Source organism: Akebia trifoliata, chromosome 4, assembly GCF_017979445.1.
Source record: "Akebia trifoliata isolate Shusen 1 chromosome 4, ASM1797944v1, whole genome shotgun sequence".
Classification (NCBI taxonomy): Eukaryota; Viridiplantae; Streptophyta; class Magnoliopsida; order Ranunculales; family Lardizabalaceae; genus Akebia; species Akebia trifoliata.
In genome coordinates this window covers 41,681,939-41,707,869 of record NC_141378.1, presented here as the reverse complement: position 1 = coordinate 41,707,869, position 25,931 = coordinate 41,681,939, and the positions used below count along the sequence as shown (strand labels likewise).

The following is a 25,931-nucleotide window of genomic DNA, read 5'->3' as shown; positions in this document are numbered from 1 at the left end:
CAAAGAAAAAAGGAAATGAAATGCAAAGAAAAGAGAGAAGAGAAGAATCTTAAATCTAGAGTCCTAATGAGGAAGTGAAGAAAAGCATAGAACAAGTACATTATATTGGGACCTAAGGTACCAAAAATCAATGAGAGGAAGAAAAGAGGGTCAGAAGGGGAGAGAAATTTTGATTTGATATTTTCATTTTATTTAGATTTTTCTTATAGTGGATTCATGATAAGGGTTTGAGTAAATATGGTTGAAAAGTGTGAAGTCTTAAGTTTGGGAAAAGAAAGCATTCAAAGCTGCTCCAACAACCCACCGAAAATACAGAAAATTATTTGACTTCATTAAGTTAGAAACATTGATAATAAATAAGAGAGGGGGAGATTTATCATCTTTTTATTTCAAGAATTATTTTATTTAAATATGATGTTTTGCCTATTTGGTAATCCTATTTCTTAACTTATTGGGAATAAAATTACTGATACACCCTCTTACATTGAAATTACTTGTCTTAGTATTGAAAAGAGTTAATAAGAATTTGAATCAAGCCGTTCTATATAATAAATTTTAGACTTGAATTAATATAATTTTGACCCAAAATTAGTGTATATTAATTATTGAGAAAAATCATACTACACGTTAAGATATAACTTTTCTTGTGCATTATTCTAAGGAGTATTTAGTAGCAAATATAAATCTACTTTGATGGAGAAAGTAGATATAAAGGTCCTATGTGGATACACCTCTCCGCGCAAGAGCGAAAATTCAATCTCTCCCCGTAAGAGCAAAAAACATCCCCGTGGAAGAGTAGGTTTTTAGAGCTTCTCAATAAAGATAAAAAAATCTCTCCCCGCAAGAGCAAAAACCGATCCAAACATTTGCTAGCTCCTCGCAGGAGCAGATGTTATCAAGAAACTCTATCCAAACGCATAGAAACACTCTTTCACTAATAGAAGATGTGACCTTGAACAAAATGGAATAAAAACCAATGTGATTCGTCCAACACTACGTGAAAATTGGAAAATTCAATAGAAAATTTTAGAAATTGAATTTTGACAGTCAAGGACCGTCGAAATTCTTGATGTTCCCAGATTTGACGACTTAGAGCTGTCGGATTTCTCTCATCCTTCATTAATTTGACAATTTCAACCCATCGAAAAAAAAAATTGACAATGAAAAATTCGATGCCAATTCAACCTCTTGGACCATCAAATTTTATGAAATTTAATAGTCCAAAACTGTCAAATTTAGGCCTTTTTCACATTGTACAACCAACCCCAAATCTTTGGAATAAGACTTTAAAGATGAATGGCTGAAACCCTTGTTTTCATAGCTTAAGTTTGTTCTCATCCATTAAGCAAATGTGAATACTCTTTCACTAATAGAATATGTGACCCTGAACAAAATGGAATATAAGCGAATATGATTCATTTAGCCGACCCCAAATCTTTGGAATAAGACTTTAAAGATGAATGAGTGAAACCCTTGTTTTCATAGGTTAAGCACGTACCCATCCATTAAAGGAGCCAAAACATGCAAAATTTTCAAATTTTGTTCCTTGAGATGGATGTATTATAATAGTTAGAGTTTAGGAATAGGTGTAGATTAGAATCGGGAGCGATCCACCATATCAATAAATAGGATGATGGTACAGGGGCAAATCAAATATTTTAGTGCATGTCTATTTTTAGACAGAATTGATGGAGTTGGAGTGGGAATATCGTGAGTGTTACTCTTAAAATGGACTCTTAACTTTTGATTGTTTACTAGAAATTAAAGCATTATAAGACAAAATGTCAAATCAGTGATTGCAATGTGGCCTAGGTGGCACGTTTGTCACAGGTGGACAGATTGGTCTCATGTTGGACATCATGGAAAACAGCCTTGACACAAGGCAGGTGACATGGGATCGATTGAGCTATAGGACTGGTAACTCTTAGAAGTTCAAGATCTAAATAGGGGAATCCTCCAATTCATCATCGTCTATTACATGCCTAAAGTGGTTAAGGGTTTAAATTTGATGTGTTCCAATAGATCTAGACCTTTTGAACCATTGGTTTAGGTTTTTAACAATTGGTATTAGAGTCTGGCCTACATTTTGAGTTCAAGTCATGAAAAAGACTACCTGAGAGAGGTACGGGGTACGGAAAAATACTTAGAAAAAGTCTTGAGAAGTGTTTGAGGGCTACTGGCTATCGAAGAAAAAAAAAACTCAGGAAAACCCCGAGAAATGCTCCGTCCAAGAGTGAAAGCCGTTGTGGACGTCAATTATGGAGTGTGCTTGTGGTGGTCTGTTACGTGCCTAAAGTGGTTAAGGGTTTAAATTTGGCGTGTTCCAACAAGTCAAGGCCTTTTGGACCATTGATTTAGGTTCTTAACATCGTCATTGTCAAAGCCTTAGCCTAAAAATTAGTGAAAAAATCCAAAAAATATTATTTAATCTTTGATTTTTTTGGTAAATAGATATGAGAGAACAAAAAATACTTTTGGAATGGTGAATATGAGAGTGACATGTGTAAAAGTGAAGTGGTAGGTGAAAAATAGACATTGGTTCATTTGTAAATAACTCATAAAGTAAGGGTAGATGTATATTTTTAAAATGAACTAATGGGAAGGGTGTTCTTAGATTTTCACAAGAGGGAGTTGACTCTCCAATTAGATTAAAACATTGGGTATTGAGGGCTTATGAGAAATCAACATGTGTCATCTTTTGAGGGGGTGTGAGAGAATGGACTTAGTATTGGGCTTAGGTTATGGACTTTGGGATTTGAGAGTGAACTTGATTTTGGACTTAGATAATGGATTTGATTTTGGGTTAGAATGTGGATTTTGGCTTGGGTTAGGTTGGGTTAAGAAGTGGACTTTGGTTATAGTATAGGTGATGTATTGGTTAATGGTTAATGGACTTGGGTTAGTTCATGAGAGTGGGTAAGAAATTAGAATAGATTAGGGACAAGGTTGAGCATGACATAATGCATGTATGCATGAAGATGATGTCAAGTGGCAATATGGGCCCGTTGACAGGCTTGAGTTCCAAATTTAAATCAATTTGAAAAAATTTTGATTTTCCTTTAAGGGTTCGTGCAAATTGAGGTGTCTATAGAACAGTACCACGAACTGATTCTGTAGACACGTGATTTATTCATATTTGAATATATCAATCACTTTGAGGGGGGTTTGGAGTCGCCACCATTCATTTTGGAAAAGGGTGTGAATGGTCACCCGGATTACATTTTTTGAAAAATATGTCATTTTTGGAATTTTAGTGACTCTCGTACGGATATGACTCATTTGGTCCAATATTTAATTCAAGGTAACGGGGCCCATTTTATGAAGTAGGGAAGGTGTTAGGCACCCTACTCCATCCACCGTTGGTGGTAACCTCGAATTTGGTTCATTTTAAAATAAAGAAAAAAAAATAGTTGGAAAAATCCAACATGTACCTTCGAAGATGAGGAACTTGGATATTGGTTCAAATCGTTAAGGGCACTCTTATTGAAAAAGGGGCCCCTTTTATAATTCAAACCATTTGTGGTGTGTATGTGTAAGTATAGAAAGGAGGGGGGAAGTAGAAGAGGGAAGTGGGGATGAGAGAATGGGAGTGATCCTTGTCCAAAGTCTACCTTATCTTCTTGACCTTCTTTGACTTTCTTCAAAGAATGAGTCTTCTTTGACTTTCCTTGACTTGCTTAAGAGAGTTGAGAGAAAATTAAGAGTTGAGTATTAAGGGTTAAGAGTTGAGAGTTGAAAGTAATGAGGTGAGTTGAAAGTAGAGAATTTTATATGAAACGTTTTTCAAATTTTCATTAAGTAGTGAGAGTTGAGAATGAGGAGGGATTTTATAAAGTTTGAGAGTTATTTTTAGGGGTAAGATGGGGTGAAATGTTAGGAGAGTAGAGAATGGCATGGGTTTTAAAGGTGGGGGGTATGAAATTTAGAGTTAGGATGGGGGTAGTTATGTAATGAAGGTAATTGGGTGATTTTTAACCCAAATGATTTAGATCCTACCCAATCCATTTGGATGGAGTGTTTGGTGAAGTGAGATGATAGGTGTTTAAGAGGGTGGTTGTGATTGTGTGATATTTGGTTTAAGAGAATAGATGGTGTAGGAGGGTGGTTGAGAGGGTGAGAAAAATGGTGACAAGATGTGTGGAGGTTAGGGGTTTAGATTTAATTGATGGGAGAAAATAAATATTTGATTTGAAATAAGGGGTATAGGTTTAGGTTGTAGAGATAAATTTATAGGTAATGATTAGTTGGTTAGTAGGGAGTGATGATAGTATGTTAAGGGGGGTGTGGGTTGATAAGATTTTTTTAGAGAAAAAATAATGGGGTAGTTTATTTTTTAAAGAAAGTAGATGGGAGTTAGTGGTTTGATGAGGGAGGTGAGATGAGGTGATGACATGTGTCATTTTTTATGAAAAAGTAATGATTGATTTGATGTGGGTGATGGTTTGTGGGTTAGGGTTGTGGGTTGGATATGTGGGTTTGGGCTTAGTAGTGTTGGGCTTGGGTTTTATGAAGGTTTTTGAATTTTAGGAATTGGTTAGGGTCATTTTGGATTGGATTTTTGATGGTGGATAGGTTTTAGGGTTTAGGCAAAATGGGGTTGAACTTAGGTTAGGGGAGGGGAAGTGAGAGATTGATTTAGGAGAGTTGAAGATTTATGGGCCTCAGGTGAACTTAGGGTATTTTTTATTCGGGATCAAAATGGTGAAGGTTATGGGGGGTGATGGGTATCCCAAGTCTCATTTTGCATTTATTTATCCTTTTAGGGATTTCAAAGATCATTAGATTGATCAAAACGTCACGTGTTGACAAATCGAGCTTGTTAGGCTTGTTGGTGAATTTATCGAAAAATTGAGTATTTTCACTTTAAGAGCGAAGCTGTGAAGGTTGGAGAGGTATAAGGTAAGTCAAGTCCTTTTGGTGGGCCCATTAGACCACTAAGAGGTCTCAGGGGGGCCTCGGTTTGATCAAAATGCCATATTTGAGTGATTCGGGCTTTTGAGGCCCGCTGGCCAATTTTATTGAAAGATTATTGTTTTTAGGCCCTTTCGAGTGAGGGCTCGTTCAAATTGGGGTGTCTACAGATTCGGTTCGAATCGTTTATATATCTTACAAACGAATTATGTAACCTTGTTGTAGAGTAAAACAAGTAAAACGGGGTCTGTCAAAATTTCAAAAATTATACCTTAGAGGTTGAAGAGAAAAATAAAAGTTTTTTAACTAGAAGTTAAATGGAAGGACATTTAAGTTCTTTGTTGATAGTATTCTCTGGAGTAGAACAAGTACAAAAGGGCATGTCAAAAGTTTGAAAATATAAGAGAAACCCCAATTATTCATCACAAAGTGGACAGATACGTCTAAGTCACGTAATAGAAGTTATTAACAGCTCCAAGGAGGTCATTTTCACACTTATCAAATATATAAATGTAAGTTTTCTACCAATTGTTGTTCTCAAAGTAAATGAATATTAACCTCTAGTCTTTTACGTTGAAATAAAATTAATAGAAAGGTGGACTCATTTCGCATCCTTTGGACTGATTTGAAGCTACCCAAAGTCTTTTAGCTAAAAGTCATTTGGAGCTCTCAAGGAGAGAGTTTTTGGAATGAAGAAAGAGTTCACAAGAAGTTTTTATATATACGTTTCAAATATCCCTCCAAAAATTTCAGAAAGCAATGTGGGATTTACAAATTATTTATAAAAAGAGTCAAAATCACTTTTACAAACTTCAATTCATGTGAAAAGATGTCAACCAATAGGATTGTTCCATATCAAAATACTTGTTTTTTTTACTTTAACGAAAAACACACCAATTATATAGTAACTTTCAAATATCATTTTAAAATAAATTAAATTAATTTTATTTGAATCAACCCAAAATAAATATAAATAACATTTATTTTTAACACTTTATTGTTTGGATTGGATATGAATAAACATGTTTTTCATTTGTTTTTATAAATTTGAAAATATGGGGTGATTCTTAGAAAAAGATATGCAAAACATTTAAACACAAAATCCAACATTCAAAATTTAATCTTAAGATAAATATCTTCAAGATATGTATTATCAAGATATGCTTCCCAACCTTTGGATTTCATCTTTAGACAACACATGCATTATAAATACTAGAGTTTGGCTCTTATTATGGCACTGTAATCCTCTTTAGGGTAAAAAAGGAAGACAACAAAGTTGCAGGGGTATCATTAGTTGAAAGGGTAATAATAGAACATGGGTAGAAGAGGAAAGTGAATAAAGTAGGAAGGGCTATTATTGGAAAGGGGTTAGAAGAGAAAATGCATTAATGTTGAAGGGTATTGATCATGGTCTAGAAAATCATTTTTAGAGTCCTTATTACATGAACTTTACCGATAAATTGCATACTAAATCCCCTCATTAGACATAATGCATGGTTAGTCCATATTTATCATTGATTTCAATTTAATTACGTATTTCAGAACTAATTACTATTATTTACGTATAACAAAAAATATTCGCAAAGTTTCAAAGTGAATCAGAAAAATCCAAAGTTACCACTATGATCTAGGATCCAAAACAAGACCGTAGACCAAAATTCAAGTCAATTGGGCAAAATTATACTGCGACGGCATAATCAACAATGGTGGTGTGATTAATGCAAAAAGTCAAGCCTTAAAATTCGTACTAAAGCTTGGCGATTGAATACCATTCGTAATAGCTTAGATATTAATATTTTTTGTAATCACGGAATGTCTCTGAAACCCTAATTTCCACAAGAAACTCTAATCTGGTCTTTCTATAAATAGAAGACCAAACCAAGAGTTAGAAGCATCTTGATTTTAGAGAATTAGTATTATTAATTTTTATTTTCTATTTCTTAGTTTTACAAAAGTTTTTATCTTCTATTTCTCAAAGTTTTGATGGTTCCTTCTTTGATTAATTTAAGAAGAACCATGTTTTACAGAGAACAATTAATGTTAATCTAATAATCTCAGCTTAATTTATTGCATACTTTTGATTTCATTTCTATTATAACTATTTGATTTTTCGATTCACAAACATTAGCTTTGTTTAGTGAATCGAGATAAATAGAGAATTAGAATTCACTGATAAAATTGTGAAGGTGGATCCAATTGATCTACACTTCTCTATCGTATTTTAAGTTTTTATTTTAATAGTTTATCTCAGATAAATTTCTCTTAAAAACTATTTTTAATTAGTTACATAAACTTGAATTGGATTAGAAGTAAAAATACTTTGGATTAACGTTGTTTCTATGGTTTGATCCTTATTTGCCAGTGTTTTCTTTTGTTCTTATTTTATCACCATCTATAGCTTGAACATGTATTCTTGGAAATAAAGCAAAATAGGAAATAAAGTTGAAATTATTCACCGAGAGATATATGTGAGATTAAATTTGAACTACTCATTACGAAACTAAACATTGGGGAAGACACCACGGTGGATATACTTCCTTTATTCTCACATAAAGAGGGATTGAGATTTAATTATATTATGAATTCTTATGATTGCACTCCAAAAGAATTGGTGAGATGGGCAGGACCACGCCTCAGGAATCGAAGGTCTTTTAGTTCGCCCCTTGATGGCTAAACATTTGGTAACTGTGAAAGGGTGACATGCGTACCCCATGAGATTAGTTGAGTGCTCTACAAGGTCCAGATATATACCCAAGGTATCAAAAAAGAAAAACAAAATGATACTATGGGATCTATACCTAGTTGGTCCCTTAATTATTAGAGGCAAATCATTGAGGCAGGAAACCCATAAACTAAATATGAATATTGACATACTCTGCAAAAGAAAAGTTTACAAAACAAAGAGTTGTGATAAATCAACGCGCTAAAGATATCTGTCTGTCTGTAGATGGCGTGGTAAGGGCATAGAACCATAGATCTTTTTCTTCCGGATACACAAGAAAAAAGATCTGTAGTTATGTGCCCTTGACATGTCATTCGCGTACAAACCACGTGTTTATTAGCGAGTCGAATTATCATTAGCTTAAAAAAAGGGCAAAAAAAATGACAAAGAAAGGAGAAGCGGTGAACCTGTGACGATAATCCAACATATCTACCTTAATTTTTTTTTTCTTTGGTCTCTCATAACTAGCCTCTTTAGAGTTCAAAGAAATTTTCTTACCTGAGTAGAAACCAAAATTAGAGAGTTGTTTCAGAAAAAGAAGTAGAAATAAAATTGAAGGCAATGCTTCACACCCCCACACAACTTAATTTCACTGTCAGAGTGTTACAAGGTTGGAGTGGCAATATAAACTATCCTTCTAAATAATAATAATAATAATAAGAGGTACTAATATTCATAAACATTACCAAGTTGGCAAGCCAACACCTTCCGATGCACTTATGTAAATGTGATATTGGATAAACCTGCCTTGGCATTTGGGGTAAAACTTTTGTAACTCAAACCAGCTAAAGAAAGCACAACAGAACTGATGTGCAAATGCAATGGCTTCAACTGGGAGGAAATAATCTTGTTCAAAGTAAATTGCAGAAAACATTTCCTCGAGTAAAGCATCATGGGCAGGGGCGGAGCTAGTAAGGAAATATTGTTCAAAGTAAATTGCAAAAAATATTTCCTCAATTTTTGCCCCCCCCCCTTCAATTTTTTTGTTGATGACATTGCCTATTTACCGGACCTTCTCATATTCTAATTGGAAATGACCTAAATATCCTTTTCTTTAACTTCTAACCAAAAACCTCTAAATTGCTCTCTAAAACCATTCATCTAGAAGTTCTTCAACTATTCAACTAACCATAGTTTGCCTCTACTACAAGAAAACCCTGGCTCCGCCCCTTATCAGGGGCCAATCTAACACAACATTGACTTCGAAATAAAATCCCAACAATTTCTTAAGAAAACATTGAAAGTTTACAAAGGAAAAAATTTACCATTTCACAAACCTCATAATGAAAAACTCAAATGCTTTAAAAAAAATGCAAATCATGTGTAACATTGAAACTTTTGAAATATGTTGTGACTCCAAAGGAGAACTTTTCTTAGGTAGAAATCTTAGAATGAGACAATTGAATGTTTTTATAAGGGAAAAAAATAAGGTTTTGGAAAAATAAGAAAAAGGTAACACCGACTCTTCTAAAAGAACATTAGACCCAAATGGGTAAATCTAACATTTCTAAAAGTCTGAGCAGGAGTAACTCAAATGCTTTCAATTGGAAAATAAGAATTCTTTTTAAATGTAAAGAAATGTTGATTCAAAACACTTCTGAAAGATTGTTTGAACTTCAAAGGGGAACCTTACCAATTTTGAAAATTGTATGTTTTCAAAAGGGAAGTAAGCGAGCTTTTGAAAAAAAAATGGTGAAACTAACATTTTACTTAGAAAGGAGAAATAAACCAATTTAAAAAATCATAGAAGTAAATTTTTTTAAAATCATTTTAACAAAGAAGGAGAAAGCTTTTTAAAAGTAAAGAAAGTGTAACATTCACATTTGAAAAATGTTAGAAGTCAAATAGAGAATCAACCATTTTCAAAAAGTCTTAAAGAAACTCCAAGGCAAATCTCTACTTTTTGTCTCTCTATTGGCATATTCTCTCATTATAGACAAGATGCTCTACTCCGAACGAATTCCAACTTCTAAATCCCTATTCATGTCTCTAATTCACTATTCACATAATAAAAAATAATAACATTGCTATTGGCAATCCAACTTTACTTATTACACCCCAAGTTAAATATATAAAGTTTGCTATTGGCAACCCAACTTTACTTGTTACACCCAAATTTAAATATTAAAAAAAAAAAAATCCACCAATGAAAATAATTAAAAATTAATTTTTTTTTGTTTAGATTTCTATTGATTGAATCGACCCTACTTCAATTTGGTCTGATCATCATATGTTTAGTAGAAAATATAAATATATACATTTAAATTAATTTTAAAAAAATTACAAAAGAAAATGAATATTCATGATCAAACTTATTTTCAATTACACTTTTTTGTTGATTTTGTTCGAATAATTGATTAAATCAGATTTTTAAAATATTTTTATAAATATTTAATAAAATAATTTAAAAGGTTGAATAATAATTGAAAATAAATAATAGACAAAAATTATATTTAAAACATATTTTTATTGAAAAAGGGAATTCAAAAATGGTATTTATGTAAAATGATGGGGACACAATTGGTATTTGTACAAGATGAATAGTGAAATAAAAATCATCTCTATTATTTTGCAATTAGAGGAGAAAACCGAAACTTTTAACCTACGTAAGCCAAAACTATTTTTCTACGGTGTGGGTTCTCTCAAGTAATAATTGGGATGCCTATAGCACCCTTATATAAAAGAGTTGTTGGGCGATAAAAATTCTCACCTTTTCCTTTCTGGCGTGCCCGCTAAGTGTTTAACGGTTCTCTGGTTTAAACTTCAAAGAACCGATTTTTGGGATCGGATTGTTGTCTACGATTCTGGTTTGAACTAGCCAATCCGATCTGACTCAGTTATCTTTAATACGTAGAATATACGATTTACCTTCCGTGTCATTAATGGGGGAAACAAAAGAAGAATTAGAGACTTTGGAATCTAGGGTTTCTCTTCTCTCTCTAGACCAAGAACAAGAACGCACCACTGAACCCAAAATTATGTTTCTGGTCCGGTAATCGTTCTCCATTATTCCCAAAGATCTCTAATTTGTGTTTTTTTTTCCTTTTCTGGAATATTTGATTCTGTTTTGGTGGAATTGACCTGAATTGCTTTGATCGATTGATTGATTGGGATGTACTGGTTTAGGGGAATTCTTATTTGGGGCCATAGAGCTTGTTTGAATCTTCGTTTATGAAATTACTTCTCTTGAGTTTGTTTTGAATGAAGAAAGTTAAGGGTTTGTTTGATTCACCCTTTTTTTGGGGCACAAAATGATAATCTGAGCTGGATCGAACTTAGGAGATCTAGGAGAGATGTTACTTTAGATAACTCCCAGTCATTGAAATTCCTCTTAAAGCCCAAATCCCAAGAATATGTGCTTCCGTTTCGAATTAGACAATGCTTCACAGAGCTGTTCTTTTTTAACGAACATGTGTACAAGGATGAAAATTGAGCTGCCAGAGATGAATCACCGCACCAAACATTCTCCCAAAATCTAACCTTGTCCCCCACCCCTACTCTGAATCTAATCCCCCTATCAATTCCTTTCAAAATACCTTTTCACAGATAACACTCATACGAACCTCTAGCCTCATCACTATACCAACCAAACCTCTTATCCCCATGTTTAGCCTGAACCACCCTCCTCCACAAACTGCCTCTTGAGTGTTTTTTTGTTATTTTTGTTTTGGGGGTGGGGGTGTTGTTGCTTCAGTTTAACAATTCAAGTTTTTTGTTCATTTATTTGTGTTATGTTTTGATATGGGAATTATAATTATGGTTTGAAACTTGGGTATTGAAATGTTGATTGATTGGATATTTTGATAGTTAGGCATCCATGGTAGTTGAGAAGCATACCGAAGACAACACATCCATAGCAGCTGTTTGCTTCCGAAGCCAAGAAAAGACCCAGCCCCCAGGAATTAACGTTGAGGCACCTCAAAATATTGCAAAGGAGAGTCATCGACAGAGAAGTTTAGATGTCGGCCATTCAAAATAAGGTAGATACTTCTACTATGACTCACCACTTTTGGAAGAAATTGGGGTTTGGATACTTGTTTCCGTTCCGCCAATGTCGGAAAGTAAGCACAACGAATGGAGTAGAGGCTTCTGCATAAATGGCGACTACTTCCCTAATGAGGACATGGGGTGGAATGAATTTGTTGAAGAAGATAACGGGCTAACTATGTGGGATGTAGTACTCAAGATATTACTTGTGGCCCGAGGAAAAGTGAGCGCTCTTGCTTCGGGCAATATCAATGAATGTGGAATTTCATGGTTATCAAGCCATCTTCTTGAGTAGGCATGGAAGGAGATGGCTCAAACTCTCACTGAGACAAATTTTGGTAATACAAAAGAAATTATCAAAGCAGAACCACCAAAATGGTTGCCTGACAGTTCTGCTTCAGCTTGTATGTATTGTAGCATGCGTTTCCACCCCGTTATGTGCTACAGGCATCGCTACCGGTTTTGTGGTGGGATATTTTGTAGTGAGTGCTCTAAAGGGAGGAGTTTGTTGCCGGTGAAGTTCCGAATGGGGGACCCACAATGGGTCTGTGATGTCTGTACGGCTCGAGTCTGTCCAGCCGTACTTAATGGACCACGTAAGTCGTGCTTCACAATTGCCAACTCATGATCTGACAGATCTCAATACTTTGAGATCTTGGGTTGACTTCCCATGGGGACAATCCTTGGAGTATGAGATTTACAAGGCCAGAAACGTGATTCGGGGTTATAGTAAGGTATGCTCACTGGTCTAAAGCTTTTGTTTAAAATGTCTTGCAATTTACTTCCTTCCCCTTTCCTGCATGACACCCAAAAGAGGGATGGATGTGTTCGCTTCACCAAGGAATCTGCTTGCATGTCTTAGCAAAGTAGTGGAACTAGAGGTGTTTTTTGTCTTTCATAGCTTGATAGGTACCTTGTATTAACCAACCAACTACTCCAAAAGACCGATCTGTTCGAGAGGGGGAGAACTATGAATATAAGAGGGTTAGGGGGCTTAACTGGGGTATGACACACTTGAGAGTGGAGGAAAATATACACTTAACAATCCCCCTCACCCAAAAGGGTGGAAAGAATTTAACATGTGACCTATACGAACCTAGTGCACTGATACCATATTAACTTACCAACTACTCCAAAAGACTGATCTGTTGGAGAGGGGGGTGAGGGGGAATTATGAATATAAGAGGGTCACAAGGCTTAACTGGGGTATGAAACACCCGAGAGTGGAGGAAAATATACACTCAACACTCCCACTCACCCATATGGTGGAAAGAATCCAACTTGTGACCTATACGAACCTAGCGCTTTGATACCATTATTAACCAACCAACGACTCCAAAAGACCACTCTGTTGGAGAAGTAGGGTACTATGAATATAAGAGGGTCACGGGTCTTAACTGGGGTATGACACACTCGAGTGAAGGAAAATATACACTCAACACCTTGAAGGACCTTACAAATGCCTGTGATCTTTATTGGTTGAAGATGGTTCATTTTTGCATACCTATAAACTGTTAAAAAGCTAGCTGAAATTTTGGAAACATGGAACAAGGGCCCCTGGTCTCTCCTAAAAAATCCTTAAAAACTATGATGATTTATGTTGTTTTTCATTTCATTTATACTATTGTCTCAGGGTTTTGTTGCTTGTAATACAAACATGTTTGCACGTGCACTTGATTTACTAATCTTTCTCAACTGATAAAAATGAAATGCAATCATGTCATAACATCATGTAACAATTTGTTGTCTTGCTAAGAAAGAAAAATCTTACTTACTAGACTATCAAGATAACTTCGAAAACTGAAAAATCTCATCATACAGGATCCAATAAAGTTGGTCGGTTCAAATAGTGTTGCAAATAACTGAAAAAGCTTGCTAAGTCTCTCTCTCTCTCGATTGTGAGAAACTATAAGATCTCTATGTCTCCCTCGATCTCATTTCCCTCTCTATCTAATCGCTTTCTCTGTCTCTAATCTCTCAACACTGAAAATGGAGTGAAGAAAAAGTCATTATGAAGATAAAATCTAGGGTTAACTGGAGCCTCAAAGTGATCTCTTGATTTCTCAGGTTGGTGGATCCATAACGTCGTTGAGGTTATTGAAGAAGAGATCTAGGGTTTATGATTCCACGAACTCTTCAATCTCTAAATTGGTTTTAAACCTTATTTACTTGGATATGATTTTGATTTTTCTGTGAATTTGAACAGTGAGGATCAAGGTTCATGATCTCAAAGCTAACTCAAAGCCAGATCTGTTAAGCTAGTTGAAGGATCTAAACACAGAACTCGCTCTGCTCCGTGTCTCTAAGGTCATTGGTGGAGCCCCCAACAAGCTATTTCTCTAACCTTCTTCTCCCGATTTTAGACCTGTAAGTCTCTTTCTCACATGTGCACACATGAATCTCACACTTCATTTCCCAATTTAAAGGTTAATTTCCTACTTTTTTGTTGCAGTTTATCTCCTCTGGGTTTAATACCAAAATCAAACAAAGGTTTTCTCCTCAATTCTCAGGATTAGATTAAATTTCTACTTTCATAATTGATGATATAATATTTTTTCCATGATTTTACTTATACGAATCAATTTTCTTCCAAAAACTTGTAGATTATGTTAAAAAAAGAAATCTGATTGGATGAGACTGCAATATGCAGGATGGTCATTAGTTTAGTGCTGATGGAACTAAAGCAACATTAATTATATCTTATTGAAAGACCAAACTAATAATTAGAGAAACTATATATGATAGCTCTTTTTCAATATTGACTCCTAGATATACTTAGTTTAGTTTAGAGAAATACAAGCATTGAGCTTCTCCATTCAACCTAAGTCCAATAAGATTCCCCACTTTCAATGACCTTATCTTGATGAAGTTTACATTCCAAGCACTACCACTCGTGCGGTACCCGTGGGTATCTTTAGTAAGTATTATGTCATGAGATGTGTAGCCAACTATTACTAGAGTAGAGGCATTGTTTAATTTATGTGAAACCAAACACAAATTAGAGCTGTGTTTTAGGTTTCTATTTTAAATGTGTAGCTTCTAGTTAGAGATCTCAAAGTTAAAAATTAAGAAGAGAGTAGGAGACAGTTAGATATTAATGTCCAGTTGATACCGTGACTTCTTTTGGAAGATCTTTTAAATGGGTGAAGTATTCGTGTCAAATTTTGACACTTAAACTGACTTTTGTGCACCCTTTTCGAATTTCTGTTTTTCTTTCCATGCAAGATAGTAACTAACATTTATCATAGAGTATGACTTCCATTCTACCTATTCCAATTGATTTTTTTTTTAAGCAGATATATAAATTATACATATATATATTTTGTCTATGGATATATGATACAAATTGTAAGATATGCTATTACGTTTTTCATTTATCTTTTTTATTGCATAAACATTTCTTACTTTTCACATTGTTTAGTGTTGTTTGAGACTTTGAGTCTACAAATCCTATTTTTTTAGGGTTAGTCAATTCTGACACTTTCTATATGTGTCAAGCTCTTGACATCTGCATCTTTATCGCTGCAACGTGGAAATAATTTGCATTTGGTGTATTGTGAATCATCCTCCTTTTGACAAGGCAAGATCAGATTAGGTCTATTTGGGACTCATTATTATTCAAATCCCATCCAATTACAAATTTATATAGTTTGTCTGAGGTAAAAGTATATTAAACCTGTACAACTTTTACTATGAGCAGATTGTATCTACAAGATGTATTCGCTTGTTTGAGTTTTGAGTTTTAGGTGGAACCTAAGGAGGAGACATGTGGGTTCCAGTCAAGAATGCTGATGCATCCAATGGTGGAGAAGTCAATTTCATTAGGCTTTAATTAATTGGTTAGGATGAGGGCTAATGCACCAGAAGACAGTTATGATGATCATCTGCTCAAACGAGTGATTGACTGAACCAATTTGTAAACTGTATTAAACCATTTCCTACTCTGCATCCAGTGTTAGTGTTGGGTTGGGGTACATTTATTACCATACTTTATAAAGTTTTGTACCATTTTAAAATGTTTCATCCACATAATAAAATATTGACCTTAAACAACGTTTGAATATTTCAGGAATGTTTCAGAATATATATATATATATATATATAGAAAGATTGCCTCAACTCAGGATGAGATTTTAAAATATTTTCCACTATTATATCAGTTCTCATCATCAATCTCTCATAATTGTTAGGTTCTCATACTGCATGTGTGCCACCATGTCTTGATAATGTTATTTGGGATGGTATGATCCTGACCATCCACGAAATTGAACATTGCTCTCAAGTGGGTCCACCACCAACTAGGCCACTACCAACCCCCTTCACCTTTATTCTTTGCTTCTCTCTAAAGCAACGTTGTTATCTGTCTTCCCATGTTAGCTATATATATATATATATATATCCATGTATGATGTATGCGTATGGTATACGCCTTTGTTATCTGTCTTTGCTTACTCATGTCTAGATCAGATTAGGTCTATTTGGGACTCATTATTATTCAAATCCCATCCAATTACAAATTTATATAGCTTGTCACTTTAAGAGATTATGTCAAGATACAATTTTTTTCCCGATTTGTTGAAAGTTCAATAAAACTACATCGTCAACTTGTAGATGCCTTTGAAGTCGACGATTCCAAGTAAGGAGTGGATAATGAAATCTAGGTTATCAAATGAATATCTCAAAGGTGTATATTCTTTCATAAAAAAAATATCAGTTAAGTTACCCCATATTGGTTCCTTTATTTATTGGGAGGATTTTCTTTTGATAGATAAATGGAAAACACAAGCTGAGTGGTGGAGCATGTGAGGTACAAGGAAATTGTGGAGAACTGATCTGCCACTATCCAACAAGGAGGCTTATTAAATGCACCTTGTTCTTCCTTTCATTGAGGTAATGATTCTAAAGTTTATTTTTAAAAACCACGGTATTTTTTAAGGCTTTAGGAAACACCCTAATTTATTCATTTATGTCCATTATTCAGCAAAGAAATAGTAAGCAATTTGAAAGTTCTCTGGTTTAGCTTCTCTATCAATTAAAAACAAAATCTTGGGTTCTAGAATTATTATATGTTAAAATGACTTTTATGTTGCTCTCTTTATTTCTTGTGTTGGGTTCTTTGTTACTTTAAAAAAAAAATAATTATAACTTAAATCTTAAGGCTCGTCTCATTGTTTTTCTTTTTTCTCAAACATGCAATGCTAACAATGCATTCAATATAGTTCAATGAGAGCATTTGAAGACTTTGTGTGGCTCACAGCATAGGAATCACTGGGAGGTTTGTGATTGTGTTGGAATATGCACCTTACCTTATGAACCAACTAATGGAAACTAGCAATATAATGTTTCAATTTGCCAATGTATCATTTTATTCACTCTTGTGGTTGTGCAGCTGCATTAGATTGTTGAGATGTCAATCTGAATTTTTTTCTTATTAGGAAATTTATAATGCAAAAGCACCAAATACTATGACACAAGGTAAATGAGTAGTTATAGGATTTTCATTAGTAACTATGACAGCAATCAGACAAGTCCTCCTTTTTGGTTGATTTTGAGTTTTTTTTTTACTTGCATTTATTTTTGCCTTTCACATATATTGAAAGCCTTTTTGTTGACTTGTTTTTAGTCTCATTTTTTTTTTCATTACATAAGTGTAATGAATTGCCAGTGAACATTTGTTGTTATTGCCTTTATTTGCTTCGGTGGTAGGGTAATGATCACATCTGATATGTGTGTTCCTTGTTAAAAGAACTATGGCTAGAGAAAATTTAAGGTGTTTTTATCTAACTTAAAACTGAAAGTGGAGGTTTTGCAAAGCAAACAAAGCTTCATAATAGCTTAGTGGTAAGATCTTTTTAGGCTCATAGATGTTAGTTTTATCGTCCATCAAATCAATCTAATTGAACATAGAAAATTTTAACAAAGTCTAATTATTCCAGCACAAATCAAACAAACCCATCAATAATAATAAAAAAAATAGATAATATAATTAGGATAGAAGCATTTGTAGAAATGCAAGAGCAATCCTAATAGTTAGTAAACTACAAGAAAAATCAATTGAGATGACTTTCAAGTAAACAATTTCTAAATATTTTAAAACAGTTTAAATTCAAGAGACGTTTTCTTCATCAGTTTATTTATTTACTATTACTATTATTGTTATTGTTATTGTTATTGTTATTGTTATTGTTCTTGAAAAACATGTTTTGAAAGCATTATGTCAAAATAACTAGAAGACTTTGGCTCTAGACAGAGTGAAATAGAATATCAGGATTGGTTTAGCCAACCCGAATCTTTAGGATAAGGCGTCGTTGTCAAAATAAATGGTGTGAAACTGTTATTGCACACAACATAGCAAAGTGTGAATGTGTCACTCTCGCCACTAAAATAGTTGCATACCATTGTCATCCTCATTTTAGACCCAGGCAAAAACTAATGCAACCAATACAGGAACAGTTCAGATAAGGATGATTACTTGTTGAAAGGGATCAACAAAATCTATAATATTCTATACAACCACTAAACCTCTTTACAAGATCTCTTTAGGATTAGTTATTCATTTCTCATATAGCTTAGTGGTAAGATCTAGTGGAGGTTGTTCCCAAGGTCTTAGGTTCAAATCCCTTGAACCCCTTCTTATGCTAGTCTAGGTCTGCCTTAACTCTACTGACCTTTCAAAAAAAATTGTATAAAAGTCTGACTCAAGGGAGATGCAAGCTTGAGCAAGATATTTTAGGAATCTCGTCCTTACTAACCGAATTCTTTAAACCCATTCACAAACATTGTATAACCTAGTTCTTGGTAACCCTTTCTCAATTGGGTACATCAATCCACTTTGAACTTTGGGCTCTTACTAAACACACATCCACTATCCACTTCCTCAGTTTGTGTTCTCATTTCACACTTTTGGGTTCCCATGAATGCGACACCTTTGCTTTTGTATTTGATGTTTCTCTTTCTTAAATGGATAATGTATGTGCAGGAAAAAATTTGTCAGACCATGAGCAGATGGCTTCCACATTATGGGTTGGTTGAGCAAAAATTTTAAAGGTTCTAGCCATAAATTCCAGAAAGGGCAAAATCATGGGAAGCTTGGAAATGATAGAGTTTTGGATGAACCTTCTAGTTTTACGGTAATTCAGTTATTGCATCTTGTTGGGATTCTCTTTTATCTCATGCTCAACTTACTTGATCAGGGTACTTTGTTCCCTCACATTTAGTTGGAAAGCAGTACGTAGTTTATAGTTTTAGAGTTAATTGATGAATACGAGGTGCTATTGAGTTTGATAGGGATGGGTTCCTGTTTTAGGTTATATTCTTTATCTCCTATGAACATATCATAGCCTTGGTTAGATGATGGGTTTGTGATTTTTAAATGTTAAGTTGCTTTTTTCATGTTAGTGCTTTTCTAACTTTATTTTGCAAAGGAACTTGAATACATGATGCATTGTTTGAGTATGAAGATATATATCAAGCTATTGCAATTTCTCTTTCAAAAGAAGATAAAAACAATGATTGTGAATGCTCTTGGCATTCTTTGATTGCATGATTATATTTTATGTCTTAACACAAACAAGTAATGTGATAGATGACTTATACTAGTTGCATTTGAGCATGGTCAGTGGGTTTGATATTTTTCATGTTTGTATATAGTCTTTTATGGATGGGTTCACTGATTGAGAATCTGAGCAATGGATTGGTGGGGCTTTAAAGAGTGTGTAAACACGAACTGAATTCTAAGATAATGGTGCAATTTTTAGATTTATACTATTTTGTTTATATATATATAGGCATCATGCATGATCTTTGTTTACACAACGCAGGACTTGTGGATCATTAAAATGTTGTCTTCCTGGCTTGTTAAGAGATGCAACTTTCAGAAGTTGCCTTTTGTAAGTACTACCTTTGAAATTTTTTCTGTGATGTTGAGAGTTAGATTTTCAGTTCCTTAGCACTTTTTTCTTGAATTTTAGTTATTGAGTTATGACATATGCTTTCGTAAAGATGATACTTGTTATAATATTTTGTCTTTGATAAATGCTTTTGTTTTAGTTCATTTAGGTTTATTACAAGATCGGATTGTAACATGTGACTATGGATGGAAATCACAGAGGAACAAGATCTAATTAGCTGACCCAAAAATCTTTCGGATAAGGCTTCGATGATGATGATGGCAAGATCGGTTGTTTGTAAATCAAGAACTCATTGTAATCAGCATGGCTTGGATGTGAATTATCTAACAAACTGGATTTGCAATTATATTTTAGATTTTATTTAGTGAAATATAGTTTTTATGGATTGTGTGACAATAGTTTGAATGACTGGATGTTGATTGTTGGATGACTTGGTGTACAACTGGATGTCGTATATTTGTTTGCGGGCTTTACTAAACTACAACAAAAAAATTTTAATTTTTATTAGATACAATTCAAGTTGAAAGTTGCCCAGATTTGATGGCTTACAACTGTCAAAATTTCCCTAGACAAATTCTACAACTTTGGGCAATTGCATTTTTTAGTTAGTTTGACGTCTTTGAGTCGTAAAAAAAAAATTTACATTGAAAATTTTGACTGGCAAATTTGACGGGATGGTCTGTCAAATTTTGCAAAATTTGATGGCCCTCAACCGTCAAATAAGGCACTTTTTCACATAGTGCTTTGAATTCAATGAATGGTAGTGATTCCGAAGAATTCAAAAATTAAAAAAAAAGGTAATTCGTGGGCATCAGAAATTATGTACCTACAATAATTATTTGTCAACACTATGTGGTAGCTTTGTTAGCACTTAAATACAAGTATGTCCGCACTATGTGTACATAGATCTTTCACAAATTGGTTATTAGGACGAAATTTACTAATATTTGTTATGTTAAAAAAATCATATGATGATAGAAATATCAAGACTCTCTATGTAATTATTTAATATAATGATGTAATCAATCTTTCCCAAAGTGATAACAAATTTTACATGAAAATAGAAAATAAAGGAGAGGAAAGAAAGCTTACAGATTGTATTAAGGAAAGAATAATGAAAAAATAGGGACTCAAAGGAAATTTTCATTTATTTCATTTGGTGGATGAAAAGGAATCAAAATGTCTTTACCCTTTACTTAACTCGTTAATACGTCCTTATACAACGATAAAAATGGAGTAGAGAAGAAGAAATAAGAAAAATAAAAAAGGAAGAAGAAGATGCTCCGAACCTCGATCACATGGATGAAGAAGAAAAAGAAATTGGAAGAAGAAAATGACGATAAGGAAGATGCTTTTCTAAAAACTAGTACAAATGAAGAAGAAGAAGATGGGGAAAGCTTGTAAAGTAATCTTTTGTCATCTTTCTTCTGTCTCCCAACCTACCATATGCTAATGTCATTGTCAAGTCAGATTTTCTGACTCTTACTTTTAAGGGCATTTTCATCTTATGAGAAACATATTACAATATTTTGGGAATACCCATTAATCGATAATTGTCTGGTAACAAATGGAAATAGGTGTGATTTTTTATATAATAAACTTCCCTTGATTATATAGATTCGAATATAATTTGTGTCCAAAATCATGCATATGAATTGTTCATGATAAAGATGTATTAAAAAATGTAAGTTATGATTATTAAACAAATATTATAATAAAATTTCATGTATTTTACTTGAAGCAATGTCAAAATTTCAAAGTAAGGAGCAGTAATTGAGTCCCAACTTTCAAATGTTTTTACAAATGTTTGTAATTTTCTTAAGAAAATTATTACCTTTTTTTTCAATTTTCTATAACTAATTTAAGAATGATGTACAAATATTATTAAATTGTTATAATTTAATACTTGCATTGATGTTTAAAGATAATCAAAATGAGTGTTTTTTTAATTGATTGATAGATAAAGAAATCAAAGATTTCTCCAATATTTGATTGTAGTGTATGTGTTGAGTGACTCCATTGAAAGAATGAAAATCGTTGCGGACTATGCCACGCAAGTCGAAATAGACGGATGGATAGATTGAGGGACATATTGAATAAAAATGGAGGTTCATCGTAGATACATCTTTTGTATTTTAAATGATAGAAAAAATATATACATAAATAACTACGTAGATAAATACATATTTATGTGATCAATTAAAAGACTAGTGAACGCCTAGAAAAGTAACCACTCTTGTTTAAGATACGATGTGTTACTTAGAACAACACTAGAAGTGATTGATCTCTGTTGTGGTATGAGACACTTAAGAGAACAACATCTTTCTTGATATTTGGTATATTTCTTCCATTTTTAACACATAACTTTGTTTGTATATCGGTGCATATTGTATAGTGTAAAGATGACCGATGTTCACATTGTATTGCATGATAGGATAGGACATGGGAGTGTCTCCTGGACTTATTAGTGATTACTAAAGTTTATAGTTGTCAAATGACTGTCCAACAAAGTTGGTTCATGCATTTGAACCTTGGTCACAGCTAACCTGAGTCAGATAAATGATCACCCCAATGTGGTATGCTAGACCGACAATAAAATCAAGAAAAAATTGGTGGGATTCCACACAAGTTAAGTATTGGAATAACGATTACTATAGCCGAGACGGTTATACCGACGTGTTCCTCAATGTTCTGATTGTTTACACTACTTTTAATATACATATCTCATGTGACGATTGGTTTATGATTTTACAAGTATATTAAATATTTTACCAGATTGACAAATTGGTAGATGAACATTCTATTTAATTATTTACTTACGTTGTTTAATATTTTTTATTCTATTTTATTAATAAAATTTGCATTATTTCTATTGTTCAGAATGGTTACTCCTTCATGCGATGACTAATAAATTGAAACCTTTACTTCTACTAGAAAACTTCCCTGCTACTTACCCCCTTTCCACCTTAAATTGCAGGTGATTATGTGTCAAAGTGGATTTAACCCATATAATCATGAAGTAGAAAGACCTCATAGTGTGTTTTGGTGACTTGTTGAGATTAAGAAGTGGAAAAAAAATTCTATGGATCTCATTTGTCTTGTAGGAAACATTTGGTTAAAGAGGGGTAAACCCAATCTTGCATTTTGCAAGGGGGTGAACTTAATATCACCAAATTTAAAGGGGTGTTTCAAAAATATCATAATATATGTTATTCGAATAAAAAATGACTCAGTCAATAAACAATGTACTAGCACGTCAAGTGAAGTAATTAAGAATAATTTTTAGTCTTTTCTAGAATTCCCCTCAGATCTCAGGAGAAAGGATCTACAATCCTTTAAAACAACTTTTTGATCCCTAGATTTTTGGTCCCTTACTTTCGAATATCTGATAAGATACTTGAATCTGAATTCAAATATTAATTTCGAGTGTTCGTTGAATTTTTAAAAATCGAATATTTTTTTAATTCGAATATTCTTGTATTTGATCGGATTAATATTCATCGACAGCCCAACACGTCTAAGTGGTGTTGGGTTGAGTTAGTCAACAGTTATTCCTTGCCTTGGAAAAATTACAGCCCCACACTCCATAGAGAGTCAAAGTTGATGGAATCAAAAAGGAGAAGACTGCGTGCAACGGTAATGATTTGCACGTGACACTACCATTCAATTTGTCGGTATTTGAAAAACGAGCCTTCTTTGCTTTCTTTATTGGAAAATGATAGTGCGATGTGAATATTATAAAAAACTTTAACCCAAAAATAAAAAATTAGAATAAACAAAGGACACGTGCCAGACATCCTTGCACGCCTACAGACTCTTTACAGATTTAGTTTACTTATTACACACAAATTAAATATTAATCACGAACTATAACAATTGTTCAAATAAGTTTAGTAGTTGTTTACAGTTATTATTAGTCTTATATAACATTATTATCTTTTTAATAATGGGCTGAATTCATTTCGGCCTTACAAGTTATAACTAAGGCTTTAAATGGGCTGGGCCAAGTCTTCAAATTGGGTTTGGCCCAAGGCTAATTGAGTCTAAATTTTCCTTATATAAATATATATGGGCTGAAACAAGCCACTCGACTGGCCTGGCTCGAAATCCTGAACCCAGTCCTACACATGAAGTAGGCATTTTCTGGTCTGGCCCAATAACTACCCAAACCTGGCCCACAATAGGTCAGGCTGGTCAAAATGCAGCTCATCGACAACCTTACTCACAACTTTTTTGAATCAAATTGTTGAGTAAACTTGAAAATTTTATATTAAAATTTTTTTTGTAGAATAAATAAATTATTAAAAATAATTTAAATATTTAATAAAATTAATACATATTTATTTAGTTCAGTTGAGTTCACTCGTGAATCATTTGATGGGCTTGATTCTTTCGAAATTCTAGTCGAGTCGGCCAATTTTAGACCTAGGGATTTGCTCTCTCCTAAACCTTGATCTAACAGATTGGAAGTTGGTCCTTCTAAAAAATTTGCTTCTAAATTGTTAAAATCAAATTCATACAATATTTGAATTAGTTATGAAAATCTTAGGGGGTGTTTGGCTCGAGTTGTAGAACCCGATTATCGATTTTGATTATGGATTATCAGAATCAAATTATTGAAACACATTTTCATAATCTAAAATCTCGTTTGGCTAACACTAATTTTGAAAATTGATCTTATTAAAAAAAAAGAACCTAATTGCACATCTTAATATTGAAAATGAGAGTAAAAATATTTATCCAATAGATTGAAGACAATGGATTTTTGATAGAAAACATTCAAAGATTTTCATAAAGAAATTGAAAAGAGGGTATTTAAGTTATTTTCTATTAGTTTTCAAGAGAACTATAAGTTTAAGGGGGGCATATTAAGACTACCCAAAGAATTCTAATGATTTGTATTTTTTATTCAAAAATTATTATTATTATTAATAATAAAGATCCTTGTTCAATAGAGTTTTATTATTGGGTCTCAATAATAAGATCAAAAAAGATCCAATAACAATTGGATCAATTCCAAGCAAAGATTAAATCTGATTTTTATATACAAAATATAAGCAAACTTCATTCTTCTTTTTCTAGGCTTACGTGAGATTAGTAATCAACAATTAGTAGATGAAAATGGGTTGTGAATCCGGATCATAGTATTAAGTATCAACACGATAATCTGACTTACCCACGTGGCATGCTCAATTGACACCCCTGACATGATAGGCTCAAAAACCGTAGATCTACTCTCATCGGGACACAAAACTTTGGTTCCCCATAAAAAAGTGCGGTCTGTATCTTGAGAAGAACAGAAGAGAGCAGATCTATGATTTTTGAACTTGTCATGTTAGGGCTTTCGATTGAGTATGCCATGTGAGTAAGTCAAAATATCATGACTCATATAATATATTTGGATCCAAAATCAAAATGACCAAATCGAAAACCTCGATCCAAATTAAAAATTTAATCGGATCAGAAGGGAGTGGATTTTGGGTTTGATCCGATCCATTGACAGCTCTAAAAACAGTAAATTTCTAAAAAGTGGTACAACCATTTTACCCAAAATGCAAAAAAATACAAAAGTATCTTTTAAGGGGTCCACAAATTCTATGATGATCATCAACATTTTGAATAGGATTTTCTTTCCAAGATGGGTCATAATTCTTTCAGGGACTATGATGGCATGGGTTGGCGTGCTTAGGAAACATAAAGAAAGAAAAAAGAAAAAGCTGTCTATAAAACATATCTCAGAAATCCTTTAATTTATGTTTTTGGACTTTATTTTTTTAATATTAAATATTAAATGCTATGGGCCCACTTATTAGAAAACATGGAGATCATGAATTTGATGTCTCATGTGATACAAAAGGTTTGATGTTAGCCCCCATTCAACAAAGTGTGCTACAAATTGGACCCACTCAATGAGATTGGATTTTTAGAAAATTTGATGTGGTTACGTCTTTATTTTACTTGATGGATATCCAATAAAATGATGCCATCTGTACATAGCAAAGTAGGGAATGATGTGGACCCATTGTTCCAGTAATAAATGGTGTTTAGGATTAAGTCTCATATACACTATAGGAAAAATACATCTACATCAAAAACTTACTCTCATTTTTTTTGGTCGACTAAAAGATGGACAATATTCAGCGTTAGTGGGCCCAAGAGAGCGTACCACGTGGCAAAAGTTGAGGTATAGTTGGATAGCATTACCCAACTCTCGGGGTACATAATATTTGAGTTACCCCCAAATGTTTCCCACAATTAGATTTATCTCGATATCGTCCACTAATGAGATCGATTGATAAGTCACCTCAAATCTAATGTATTTCTCAAATAAGGCGGAGGGCATTCATTGTTGAATGAGACGACTCAATTTTGTTCGTGGACGATATGAGACCTCAAAACAA

At 33.5% G+C, this 25,931-nt stretch overlaps 1 long non-coding RNA gene across 10 annotated transcripts; it reads left to right on the top strand.

Annotated features, from left to right (window-relative positions):
• Positions 1-10,367: 10,367 nt before the first annotated feature.
• Positions 10,368-19,939, top strand: LOC147405029 (uncharacterized). Of its 10 annotated transcripts, XR_015178046.1 has the most exons (8): positions 10,368-12,354; positions 13,827-13,987; positions 14,073-14,110; positions 16,232-16,304; positions 16,389-16,510; positions 18,600-18,750; positions 19,441-19,509; positions 19,670-19,939. It is a non-coding gene; the product is annotated as an uncharacterized LOC147405029 (long non-coding RNA). The 10 variants fall into 10 exon arrangements; XR_015178052.1 differs by having other exon boundaries at positions 10,368-10,620; positions 11,441-12,354; positions 13,827-16,304; XR_015178051.1 differs by having other exon boundaries at positions 10,368-10,625; positions 11,445-12,354; positions 13,827-16,304.
• Positions 19,940-25,931: the final 5,992 nt, after the last annotated feature.